The following is a 13,315-nucleotide window of genomic DNA, read 5'->3' as shown; positions in this document are numbered from 1 at the left end:
CTGAGGAATATTAAAGGCTTACGAGCCTGTGTGTTTTCTTTCTTGGGTTTTTGTATGAAAGTCTGTGGCGCCTTGTCTTTAAGTAAAATTGAATTAAGTGCGTGCTGTAAATGAAATAGAACTCGGCTGTAGGCTTTTGCTCGTGTCTTGTCCCCTATCCCCATTCATTGACTGCTTGCATGTAAAAATAAATACCCATTGTTTGAATGTCAACCCGCTCGTTGCGTAACTTTCTCCATTGACTGCCATGGTGCGCTCGGGATATTAACTGGCATTTAAAGTCGCTAAAAGTACATCTGGTCCGACGGGACTTGGCAATATATAACCGCTCGGCTTTGCACACGGAACGAGCTGCTTAAGCGGCTCATTTTCGTGCAGGTCCCGTCGAGGTATAAACTCCCGGTATTTCTGTCCGCGCGAATAATTAGGTACATCGATAATTCGGCGATCAACCCTGTAGCATGTGGACAGAATAATTGGCTAGTTTATGATGCGTTAAGGCATCCGTGACTGGATTTCGGCGTTGGTCCGGAAAGTCACGACTGGATTGCGGCCTTCGGTGGGCGCACGACCGCGATTTGGCTAGAACGGTCGTCCGCACGCCGAACGCGGCGGAAACCCATATCAATATATATGTATGTATATATATATATATATATATATATATATATATATATATATATATATATATATATATATTGTTGTGGATTCTCACCACTACGGCGTGCGGGTGACTGCTTTTAGCTAATTGCGGCCGCGAGCCCACCGACCGTGGCAATCCAGTCGCAGCTTTCAGATCAACGCCGAAATCCAGCTCCGGGTGTGTTTTTCACCACACCATGAATCAGCCAACTCTTCTGTCCACACGTGACAGGGTTCGCCGAATTGTCGATTTTCCTAATTATTCGCACAGACAGAAATGCTGGAGATTTATACCTCGACGGGACCCATATGGACACGAGCCGCTTTAAGCAGCTCGCGCCGTTTGCGATTGCCGAGCGGTTTATTATCGCCAAGCCCCGTCGGACTCGATTATCTTATCGGCTATTAAAAACCAGCTATTATTCCGAACGCAATTACGGCAGCTCAATGGAGGAAGGGACGCAACGAGCAGGTGAATATTCAAACAATGACATTTATTCATACACGTATGCACGCACGTATGCAGTCAATGAAGCAATGGGGGAAAGGGACAAGACACGAGCAAGAAGACCTACAGCCATTGTCTATTTACTAATGTGCAGGCACTTAACAGTTCTACTTATAAGACAAGGCGCCACAGACTTCCATGCAAAAACCCCAGAAAATAACAGGGAGAACTGGGCCCATAGGCCTTAAATGTTCCTCGGAGCCGGGATGACCGCAAGGCTCTGAGAGGCCGTGCAGGTTACCTGCCACCCTCGTGGTGACTCGCTGGGCCCTGGTTCGGCGACCCTCGGTGTGTCCACCCGCACTCGACTGGACTCCACCAGCTCCTGACTCCACTCTCGACTCCAACGGCGCCTCCGACAACGCCTCCAACATTGCCTCCAACGGAGCCTCGAACGACCAAGGAGACCCAGGAGAGAGAGAACCTCTCACCTACTCGCCAACCAACAGCTGCCAACTCCCTCCTCAACTGCCTTCTCGGCGCAACTCCCTTCTCGACTCAACTGCTAAAACGAACCTCAACCTGAGGTCTTCGCTTTCTCTCTCCTCAACTGCCTTCTCGACGTTTCAACGCGGCCCTTTTATCGCCCCGGGCGTTTGCCCTTCCCTTCTCGGTGCGCGGGGGAAAATTCCGGGAGAGTTCTGGTTGATCTTGTATGGTGCATACTTTTAACCGTCACTTCTGTTTACTCGGGAGTGATGGAGTTGTTTTTCTTTGGTGAATACTTTTTGTTTGTCGAAATGCCGTTGTTTGTGGAGATGTTGGCGGTTGTGGAGAAGGTGGTGAGGAGATGTTTAAAATAAAGATAGGAAAGAATCACACTACCTCAAAGGTTCACAGCCCGGCTCACGAATAAATCCCGTTAGACATCGGTGGGGAAATCTAATCTGGATACAGACTTATCGACATAACTGATCTTCGGGGAACCTGAATGGTCAGGTCAGGTCAGGTATGGGAGGATGCGCCAGAACAGCGCGTCGCTGCGTCCACTTTCCGCCGGTACTCCAGGGGCCTCCGTCTGGCCATCCCCCAGGCAGATGCCAGGCCCATCCCTATCTCCTTGAGATGATGGTCAACCTGTTGCAACCATGAGGCACGTGGTCGGCCCACTGGCCTCCTCCACTCATGAGACTCCCTTGCTGAGAGAATCTGGTGAGCAGGATCAGCGTCAGGAAAACGAGCCACATGTCCATACAGCCGCAACTGACGCTCACGGACTATGCAGGTAACAAATCTCATCCGAGTCTCTCTCAGCAACCGCTCGTTGGACACAAAATCCGACCAGCGATAGCCAATGATTCTCCGAAGAGACCTGGTACCAAAGGAATTAAGTCTCCGTCTCAGATCCTTGGTCAGAGTCCAAGTCTCGCACCCATAGAGCAAGACTGGAAGTACCAAGGACCTGAAGACTCGGACTTTCGTCCTCCCGCACAGGTACCGGCAGCGCCACACCCCATGATCCAGTGAATCCATGACTCCCCAGGCCCGACCCAGACGTCTATTGAGCTTTGACTCGCAGCCAGCAGAGACATGAATATCACTGCCAGGGTAAGTGAATCTCTCCACGACCTCAACATCCTCACCACAAACAGACACAGACAGGACAGCAGCATCCAAGATGTCACCGAAAGCCTGGATCTTAGTTTTGACCCAAGAAACCCGTAATCCCAACGGCTCCGACTCCTCATTCAGCACCTCGAGGGCCCCCAAGAGGATGTCTAAAGTCTCCGCAAATATGACTGCATCATCTGCAAAATCAAGGTCCGAGATCTTGACATTCCCAAACGATGCACCGCAACTTGATCTCTCCAACATCCTCCCTAGAATCCAGTCCATACAAGTGCTGAAAAGTGTGGGGGGCAAGTACACATCCCTGACGAACTCCAGTAACAACTGGAAATAAGTCAGAGATGGTACCACCACACTTCACAGCACTCTCAGTACCAGAGTAGAGTTCAGACATCAGATCGATCAGTTTTGGTTGCACCCCACGAAGACCAAGAATCCTCCAGAGGACATCCCGATTCACTGAATCGAACGCTTTACAGAGATCAACATATGCTGCAAGCAGCCCCTGCCGAAACTCTCGTCTGCGTTCGGTGAGGACACGAAGTGCAAGGATACGGTCAATGGTGTGCAAGGAACACCTGAATGGTGTTCTGTGAATTTCCACAACCGTAACAATATACATATACATATTCCCATATCATCCCTTTATATGGAGTAATACCATACTCCATGAAAGAGACAAAGACAGAGACAGAGACAAAGACAAAGACAGACTGACTGGACATATCTAATTAGATTGCAGAAAAATGACTTCAAATTAAAATATTCCTTTTTCAGCTATATTTATGATATTCTCTACTTTGTTCCTACTTAAGCACAGTTATCATTGTGTAATTATATAATAGACAATTGGTATTACTTATTTCTGCAGGGTTTTATGACCCAAGCATCTTGAGACATAATCACAGGATAATTGTTTGTTCTTGAAATCATAAGTAATAATAATAGTAACTAAATATCTGCGATCATCAAGGGAAAACCTCCCCCGGTTTGAACTTGGTGATCGCCCGTGACTTACCCTTGATCCACGATCCAATGATAGCCATATTTTTATTGGTCTGCCATATTATCTTGACCTTCAACATTTAGGGATAAAGTGTAAATTAAGAATACTAGTGCGGGCCCATACGTGCAAAAAAAAAGAAGAATTCTGACGTCAATTGTGACGTCATAACACCGTGTCCTGTCATTGGTTTGGTAAATAAATGGCCATAACTTGGGAACCACTTGTCCGATTAATATCAAATGTCCTAGTGCGGAGCCGTAAAAAAAAATAAGAAAAAAAATAAGAAAAAAAATAAGAAGAATTGTGACGTCAATCGTTACATCATAGCACCGTGTCCTGTCATTGGTTTGGTAAATAAATGGCCATAACTTGGGAACCACTTGTCCGATTAATATCAAACCTTGAAAAGGAACATCCACAGGGCCCCAGCAATATACCTGGCAAGTTTCAATGAGATCGGACAAGTGGTTGTCGAGAAACAGCGGTCACAGACACACAGATACACAGACAGACACACACACACTGAGATTGCTGGAATTATAGATAGATAGATGTGTCCCCATCTACAATCTATCCATGGAAATCGGAGGAAAATTGTTCAAGTTATGATCAAAAATGTGTTTTGTATTAATTTGGTCACCATCCGAAAAAAGTAGGTCAAGGACACGAATCAAACATCAGGTGTACAATTTCAGTGTATGCACATTATCATGATGCAAGAACATCATCTAAGGCCAAGCGCCTTTGAGATTCCGCATGGGCAAAATTGAGCAATGACAATAAAAACGTGTTTTTTTCACACTTCCATTTGACCTTGACCTTTAACTAGGAGGGGTATGATGTAAATTAAGTGTAAATGCCCCTTGCTCTACAGTCTACACTATCTTGTGAAAGCAATTTCATTCCAATCGGACAAATATTAGTCGAGTTATCCTGAAATGTTAAGCCATCTATTATTGGGTCATGACCTTAAAATTCGGTGAAGGTCAAAAATTACGTCAACCCTACATACTTTTTAATTCCCATTATTGATGCAAAATGTAATTCCGAAAGTCCCAGCCAGATCCGCGATACAACACGGACATTGGCAGAAAAAATGGAGAAAAACCTAAATGATGGTTTAGTACTCCTCAGGGTGTGTGCCAGACGTTGACCTTTAACTCAGAGGGATATGATGTAAATGAAGCGTCAATATGCCTTCCTCTACGATATCTGGAAAGGGAAATTTTGTTCTGATCAGACAAACCTGAGTTGAGTTATGGTAAAAATGTTAAAACGTCTGTAATTATGTCATGATCTTAAAATTAGGTCAAGGTCAAAATATTTTATGTCAACCCCCGCACACTTTCTAGTCACATTAATAATGCAAAATTTCATTTCAAAAGTGCCAGCCAGCTCCGAGAACCTACAAGGTGGTTTAGTACTCCTCGGACCTTCGGGACTAATAAACTCTGGGGAACCATTAAAAATTGGGGGCACTTATAGTCGAAACAAACCCTACAACAGCTATAAGACTCCCTGATCCAATACGAGGAAGCTTAATAATAATCATATTAATACTAATAATAATAATATTAATAATAATAGGGTGGTGGTAATACGGAAGGTCACAAGTAAGTTAAACATGAGGAGTAAAAAAAACCAAAGACAACACGACTTGGTGTTCATGGAAGAGGTGTGAAAGTGACAAAAGATTACCTTGTTTTTTATATCTTAATATTTACACATCAAGGAGTTACCAGTTTGACGGTTACTGTTGGTGTTGAATTATCATTTTTACCATTGTTTTTGTGAAAATCTTATTTTTAACATGTCGTGCCAATTCATGATCTGAGGCCACAAGTACACTTTGCGAAGTCTGGAGATGTGCAGGTTCAACAGGTGCGGAACGCTTGCTTTGCAGCTGTCGTACCAAATGGGGAAGGTCAAGCACGTATGGTGGGGGGAAGGGGGTAGGATACCATTGTCGAGGGGGGGGGGGAGGGTTGGGATCGACGGGTATGTGGGATTCAAGCGTGACCATGTCCAGGCCAAGTGCATGTGCAGCTTGTGGAGAGTGGGGGCGTAGGAAGGAGGGAGGGGGTGGGTGTGCAAGCATGACCATGTCCAGGCCAAGTGTGTGTGTGCGGTTCGCACAGTGACTGGGACGTAATTTGTCCTGCTCGTGTCCTCCAGCCGGTTCCGCACGAGCTCGGTCGGGTTCCCGTGGAGTGTGAACGTATTTGGTCGGTTCATTCGCAGTTACGGCACAGTCTCAATCAGGCACGGTGTACATAAAGGGTGCGGGAGAACTCTCAACCCTCCAAATCCCAAGCCCTCATCCAAAGCCCCCACCCAGAATCAGTGCGCTGCTAACACGTATTAGTTGGGAGGGAGCCAGAGGTATCTCTCGCTCTTCCTGCCGCTTAATTCTCTTCCTCCCGACATGATTCACCTCTGGGAGGCGGTCTGACCCTCGGCCGCCAGAAACACATCTGCTCACTATTAGCGCTGCCGGTGCCCGTGGCGGCAGCAGCGGCAATAACAGCAGCATCTGCAAACCGCAAGCACTGCAGCAGCCGCAGAAGCGGTAGAGGCAGATACAGCGGCAGCAGCAGAGGCTGAGAGAGGGGGCAGGGGCAGGGGCAGAGACAAGGGCAGGGGCAGAGATCGTGATTGGGGTAGGTACAGAGGCAAAGAGACATGGGGCAGGAGCACGGGTATAGGAACAGGGTCAAAGACAGGCAGAGACAGGCGCCGACGCAGGGGCAGAACCAGCAACAGAGGTAAAGATAGAGATAGAGGCAGAGGCAAGGGTCGAACCAGCAGTAAAATGAACGGAAGACACAGACACAGAGAGAAGCAGAGGTAGAGCTCAAGGTAGAGATATAAACAGAGGTGGAGGTAGAGACAGATGCAGAGGCAGGGGCATAGGAAGGGGTTGAGGCAGAGGAAGAGGCACAGCCAGAGACAAAGATAAAGACAAAGGTAGAGACAGCAGAGGCAGAGAAGAGACAGAGGTCGAGACAAGCAGAGACATTAAATCCTTTCTCTGAAACAGAGAAGGAAACCGCGAGGCAGGAAAATTACAACAGAAACGGCTGGAAAATTACAACGGAAACCAGGTACTGACGGCGACATTACTCCAGCAAAAAAAATCATAAAAAGAACAGCAACAATGGAAATCGCAACGTTAACAACAAAGCAAGTAAACTACAACTGCTCCCAACAAACACAAATAACAGTGGCAAAAAGACATCAACAAAAACCATTAAATTGCAGGGAAAAAATACATATATTTATATATATATATATATATATATATATATATATATATATATATATATATATATATATAATAAAAATTGCAACAATACAAACGCTCAGAGTTTGTAAAAACAAAAGGCCACCACAAGGAAACCCACTAATTACCATCAACAGAACTGCATGAATGACTATAATGATGTTCATTAAAGAAAAGAAAGAAAAACTCCGAACTTTGAGGAAAGATTCGGACAACAATCTCCATTTTATTTTTTTTTTAAACTGCAGGAAAAGTGGAACAACAAAACAACCGCAAAGAAAAACGTGAGATTCAAAAACGAATTCCAACAACAGTCCTCAGAGCATAATTTGTGTGAAAAAGTAAACTTTTGCTGTTTACATGCAGTATATAATTTCGAAGGATGATATAAAGTGTTGGTGTGAAGTTATCGATTAAAATGTGGCATAAAACGACGGCGTTTCTTGGACTGTTGCGTGTTTTGCTCCGACAAATTTTTGATCTCCCCTTGTGACACAGAACAGTGCGTGGGATTGCTAAGGCTGTTGTGTGAACGTGACATCCCTTGAGGGTCGTGTGCACACTTGTTATAACCATAAGCTGCCTCAACTGTAAGTATCGTAAACGTTCAACGTCTCCCGTTGCGAGGCAATTGTTCTTGCTTTGTGCCGTCACGTGATGGTCATTGGCGGTTCTCGGTGCGATGCTTTGATCAGGAATATGGTCAATATGGTGTGCGTGGCATGTTGCCTCACGAGTTGCTAAATTCTTCTGCCGACCAAGCGAAGCCCACAAGTTTTGTGCCTGGACGCATGTGGTGCAACAAATACAACAAAAACTACAACGTCACTCGGTGGAGCGCATACCACTGCCAGGCTGAACAGTTTAGGTTTTGTATCCCACCGATAGGTCGGATCTGAATCCGGACCTTAACTCAAATCAAATCGACTTGTTCTTGTCATCTAACCACTTGTTCTTGTCACCTGCTCATCCACCGAGTTTTGTCATAAGCCGTCCACGACTTTCTGAAATATCCTGCGATGTATAGTTTTTGGCCGAATCAATGGTTAATAATCGCTTAAGAAATTCTAGTCTCTGGATCTAGATTTTCACCAAAATCGAATGAATTGATCTTTGTCACACACCCAACAGCCTGGTGTTGGCTTAGTGGTTTGGTTGACTGGCTTGGGAATATGGGATCCTGAGTTTGAGCCCTGTTGGGTACAGAATTAACACCAGGTGAGGTTGACTCAGCCTGTCATCCTTCTGAGGTTGGTGAAATGAGTACCAGTGTATTGGTATTGGGGCACAGCATCAGGGGCATAGTCATGCCCCAACAAAATGATAGCTTCCTGGCAGCCAAGCTGCCAAACGCAAGAAGAAGACACACCCAACCTGTCCACCAAGTTTTTCCTGAATCTGTCCACAACTTTTTGAGATACCCCATTCACGGCCAGACAGACAAACCACCTACGGTGGCAGAGGTAACCAGCTTAATCAATATTCTATGTATACCAGATTAGCCTGTAACATATATACTGGTACATGTATATATAGATATGCATGTATTTAGCAAATATAACCAATGTAAACTTGTTTAGCCTCTAACCTACATATACCTGTTTAGCCTCTAACCTATGTAAACTTGTGCAGCCTACATGTTTAACCTATGACCGATACAGTACAGCTTATAACATATATATATATATATATATATATATATATATATATATATATATATATATATATATATATATATGTAATTGTTTTCTCCAAAATCCATCAACTTCCCGATTTTGATTGGTTCGTGACAGTCATTTTATTTTACTGAGGTGTACTGACAATGCATCTGAAGTTTTGGATCGATTAGGTGAGCGGTTCTGGAGATCCTTGAAAAAAAAGTTTCGATTAACTCAAGATGGTGTGCAATCCTTTGGACCAATCAGGTTCATTGAAGGATATAAATCCAATAGGGTCGCCAAGCCTTTGGACCCACCAAGTTAACTGAAGGATACACATTAAGTCTGACAACTCGAAACAATCCTGTGAGGTTTTAAGTGAATCGGTGTCCCGTCTCCGAGAAATAGGAGTGAACATTTTGGAGGAAAGAAAAGAAGAATAATCCCAACAAGAACAACAGCATTTCAGTTTACAGCTTGGAAACCTATTAAATAAATAAAGAGAGAAATAAATGAATCAGCCAGACTTGGTAATGGGTCAACCATGCACGAGGTTAATATTGGTAGCGGTTTGTTAACGGCTGTTGTTGGATGGAATGAACAATTGCCATCAAAGACGTTTAGTGGTGATTTTTAAACTTGTTATTAACGAGTTGTTAACCAGAGCAGAGCTTCTCATCTTTACGACGGGCCGATAACAGTAACAAGATATTGCGTCGCGTTGTGAAACGTCTAAGAATGGCCATGAACCCTCAGTGAGGGGAAGACGGTTGAGCATTCCCCGTGAGTGTCCGGGACGTTATTAAACGGATTTAATTAGACGACTTCAATTGTTTAAGAGCCGCAGCTGTGACTCTTTATGAAACGAACGAGACGTGTGCTGGTAGCCAAGGATGCTCTTGGCTTGTGAAGATCCTCGGCGGAAGGTCTATACTCTATAACAACGAAACATCTCTCTCGGGCAAGGATCTCGACAGGTGAGTACAGCAGTAAAATGTAAGGGGGTGGGGCGACATGTCATTGTCGCGAGGGGGGGGGGGTTGGAAGGGCTAAATGTATAAGAATTAGATGTGCTTACCAGGAATGTAAATGAAAGTGAATGAATGATGTACACGTGAGTGAATGAAACATAATCGTTCAGATCAATGTTATTTTGTTTGTATACAGAGTACTTTCCTTGGTAAGCTAACACCCCCAGTCCCCCCATTCCCTTCCCTCGCCTCCAAAATTGCACAATACCCAGGGATTAGGGTAGGTAAATAAAGGTAAGTTATCTGTCAATGGATTCTTCTGTAACAGCAGAGACCCCAGCGAGGGGTCCTTTCGCAGCACAGGCGTGGGGGTTTGAACCCTGTTAATAATTGCACTTGTTTTCCAGACTTTTTACGCACTGAGTCAACATGTATGCTCTGTGTGACAGGCTTTAAGCCTCGCAGTCCGAACTTTGCCGAGGCCTGGTGGCTCCGAGCAGCAGCAATCGCGACATGACGGACAGACTTTGGTGCTAAGCTGAGAACGCGTGGCCGGACGGACGTAAATCCGCCATGGTCGCTCCGACTCCGCTTTCCAGCGCGTTTACAGCACAGCTGGCTCATGCACAGTAACAAGTGGTAGGACATGACACGATCGTGAACGCAGAGCTCCAAGCAAGCACAGTGCATGTAAATCAAACAACTTTTCTCTATTCGCACTCACCTGGATTGACTTTTGACATCTTTATCTGTTTATCTCTCTCTCTCTCTCTCTCTCTCTCTCTCTAAAAGGGTCGAGCCCGAGAATCGTACAGTACACCATCACAGACCTGACGGGTGAGATGAGAAGTGTCCCTGGGATAACGATGGTCTGGGACCTGGGATTTTCCCAGGACATAGACTGTCGCCGACCTCCCGTCCCGCTGTTTTCGCCACGCCGCTCTCATTTGCGGCCACAAAGGCTGACGGCTTAATCCGCGTTTCTTTGGGGGTCCGCATCGCGTCCTTCCATTCGGTCGATAACGCGGCACGACCCGTCCGGGCGCCTCGCGCGCCTACCCGAGCGACCCGGTGCGGACACGGCTCCGCGAGACCCTCGCGTTACAAAGCCCGCACTCACTCTCTCACTACACCTGCACGCTCGCCACTAAAGAGAGTTGTCCAGCGACATACAAGTCGCGGACACAACTCGAAAAAAGGGTCAATGCGGTTCACCGAAAATTCGACTTCACAACACAGTCGCTCATAGTCCATGAAGAAGTAAATTGTTTTGTTTCATTCATAAATCTTCCCGTGCTTCTGCGACATGTAACTTGCGGCGTTCAAGCATGTGAGAGAGGAGGGGAGAGGAGAGGAGAGGAGAGGAGAGGAGAGAGCTCTCATCGGGTTTTTTATTTATTTAATCGGCACCGTTTGAACACGCATGATGTAACGATCGGGAGGCAAGACCACATTTTCTCCTCGATGGGAGACGTTCAAAGTACGGACGGTGGTTAAACCGTCGACACGGTTATTGTTGTACCCTCATTTGACCGTGAGTGGTCCGACGAAATGATTGGAAAGGTCGTGTCCGTGTCCAAGTACTGCGTAGTTGAACCCTCCAGCATGTGTATCACGCGACGGTGCTCATTAAAAACGTTACCTTCCAAAGGCACGCACCACATCAGCTGACGTTTAAATCCATGTGTACAAGGTTAACGGTAACATCGCCCTTTGAAATTGCACAAGGTTGACATGGAATCGAGGAGGGAATGTAAAAGCCTCGCCTCGCGTGTACGAGCCACGGAATCGTGCGCAACCGCCTGATTTTGCGCATTCGACGGACGGGGAACACGTGACATGCAGGTGTGCACGCGTCGCACCGTCACTCGCGATCACCTCCGGTAACCATCGTTTTGGTGAATTTGATTTTCCGACGAAAACGTGACGGATCTCGGGGAAACGACAGAGTAATTACTGTACTGTGCACTATGTACTGTATGCGTAAATGTACGCGCGACGAACGGCAAAAGACACGGGACGAAGGATGATCAGTAAGTCTGTGGCCTGACGTGAGAAGTCAGTAGCTGACATTGACAAAACGCTCTTTTTTTACCGAATAATCCTTGAACAAGACAATCTCTCTTGGTGTGTGTGTGTGTGTGTGTGTGTGTGTGTGTGTGTGTGTGTGTGTGTGTGTGTGTGTGTGTGTGTGTGTGTGTGTGTGTGTGTGTGTATATGTGTGTATGTTAGATAATTTTGGACACAGACATGCCGAGACATAAACTGGATAATCCAATCGGCGTTTAGAAATGCTTTCAATGCAGGTAAAGTGGCGAGTCCGATCATTCAGATTTTCATTTCACTTCACCTGCCGCCACCAACCCCCCTCACCCCAACTCGTGGGCCCTGCCCCCTCGATGAAGCACCTGTATCACGCGACGGTGTGTAAATAGGTATACGTTCACACGATGTGCATGTTCATACAGAGCTGACTGCGGACGGATTAGCGGTAATGGAGGAAAGAAGGACGAGACGCAGTCCGCGTATTAAAATTCTCAAACAGGGGCGGGGCTTGAGTGCAATCTCCGCCTCCTCGCCCCCGCCCCTATTACCGGCAGTAAAAGCATCCGGTGGTTTGCGATTGCGTTAAAAAGCCAAACTCTGCGCCGCTTTGCTTATACATTTATGCGTTTTTCCTCTAATCGCTTCCATCGGAACTACGGCTTCATTTTGAGCCCCCCTCCCTCCCAGGCGGGTTTGCGCCACCGGAACAAACGCCGCCGTTGGTAGCTTGGAAAATATACAATCCTTTTACACGTGGTTTGGGGCTGGAAGGGGAAAGGGGACACACACACACACACACACACACACACACACACACACACACACACACACACACACACACACACACACACACACACACACACACACACACACGTACGGGTTTTGGTTTTGAAAGATCGAGGTGGAACATTCAGCAGCATAAAGCCATGACGTTCGGGATTATTTTTTTAATATCGCGTGTTTAGAGGTTTGATCCCTAAATATAAATTTCAATTTGAGGGGAATATAACCCGCATTTTTGGTGATGTCACAATATGAGCAAAAACTAAGGAAATATGATAAATGATCATTTGATGTATCACATTCACCATGTGAGGGAAGCAGTGTGGTGTCGTGGTCACACAGACCACGAGGTGTGTGTGTGTGTGTGTGTGTGTGTGTGTGTGTGTGTGTGTGTGTGTGTGTGTGTGTGTGTGTGTGTGTGTGTGTGTGTGTGTGTGTGTGTGTGTGTGTGTGTGTGTGTGCATTTAAATTTGTGGATATTTGTAACATTTTCAATATCTTCCACAAATGAGAAACCATCAATAAAGACATGTAATGAGACGTATATTAGAGAAATGTGAAAAAATGATATTACATTTTATTAATTACTACAAATTAATGAATTATTATACAAAACAAAAGTCTCGGTGTGTCTGTCGTACTATTGTGTCTCATTTACATAACTTTTGAACGGCCTCATTGATGTCTGCAAATTGTATTGTTCATACATATTTACATGAACATGTGTGTATATATCTTCTTCTTCTTTCGGCTGCTCCCATTAGGGGTCACCACAGCGGATCATCCGTTATGATCCGCATAATGATTTGGCACAGGTTTTACGCCGGATGCCCTTCCTGACGTAACCCT

At 45.7% G+C, this 13,315-nt stretch overlaps 2 long non-coding RNA genes across 10 annotated transcripts in view; one reads left to right on the top strand and one right to left on the bottom strand.

Moving 5' to 3' along the window:
- LOC147010786 (uncharacterized) overlaps window positions 1–13,315 on the bottom strand; it is a 151,359-nt gene that overhangs the window by 118,888 nt on the left and 19,156 nt on the right. For 3 of the 9 annotated variants that reach the window (XR_015052379.1, XR_015052381.1, XR_015052380.1), the window contains one exon: window positions 6,160–6,325. The exons of 5 other annotated variants lie outside the window; for them this stretch is intronic. This is a non-coding gene — a long non-coding RNA (uncharacterized LOC147010786). Of the gene's footprint in view, window positions 1–6,159; window positions 6,326–10,467; window positions 11,002–13,315 lie in introns of those variants that run through there. One more of the 9 variants, XR_015052387.1, reaches the window with a different exon arrangement.
- LOC147010787 (uncharacterized) overlaps window positions 10,033–13,315 on the top strand; it is a 12,969-nt gene continuing 9,686 nt past the window's right edge. Inside the window, exon 1 of the long non-coding RNA XR_015052389.1 lies at window positions 10,033–10,327. This is a non-coding gene — a long non-coding RNA (uncharacterized LOC147010787). The remainder of the gene's footprint in view (window positions 10,328–13,315) is intronic.

Source organism: Eptatretus burgeri, chromosome 16 (assembly GCF_056783735.1).
Source record: "Eptatretus burgeri isolate ZD-2024b chromosome 16, Ebu_testis_v1, whole genome shotgun sequence".
In the NCBI taxonomy this organism is placed as follows: domain Eukaryota; kingdom Metazoa; phylum Chordata; class Myxini; order Myxiniformes; family Myxinidae; genus Eptatretus; species Eptatretus burgeri.
Note: the sequence above shows the minus strand (reverse complement) of the source record. Positions and strands in the feature narration are given on the sequence as shown.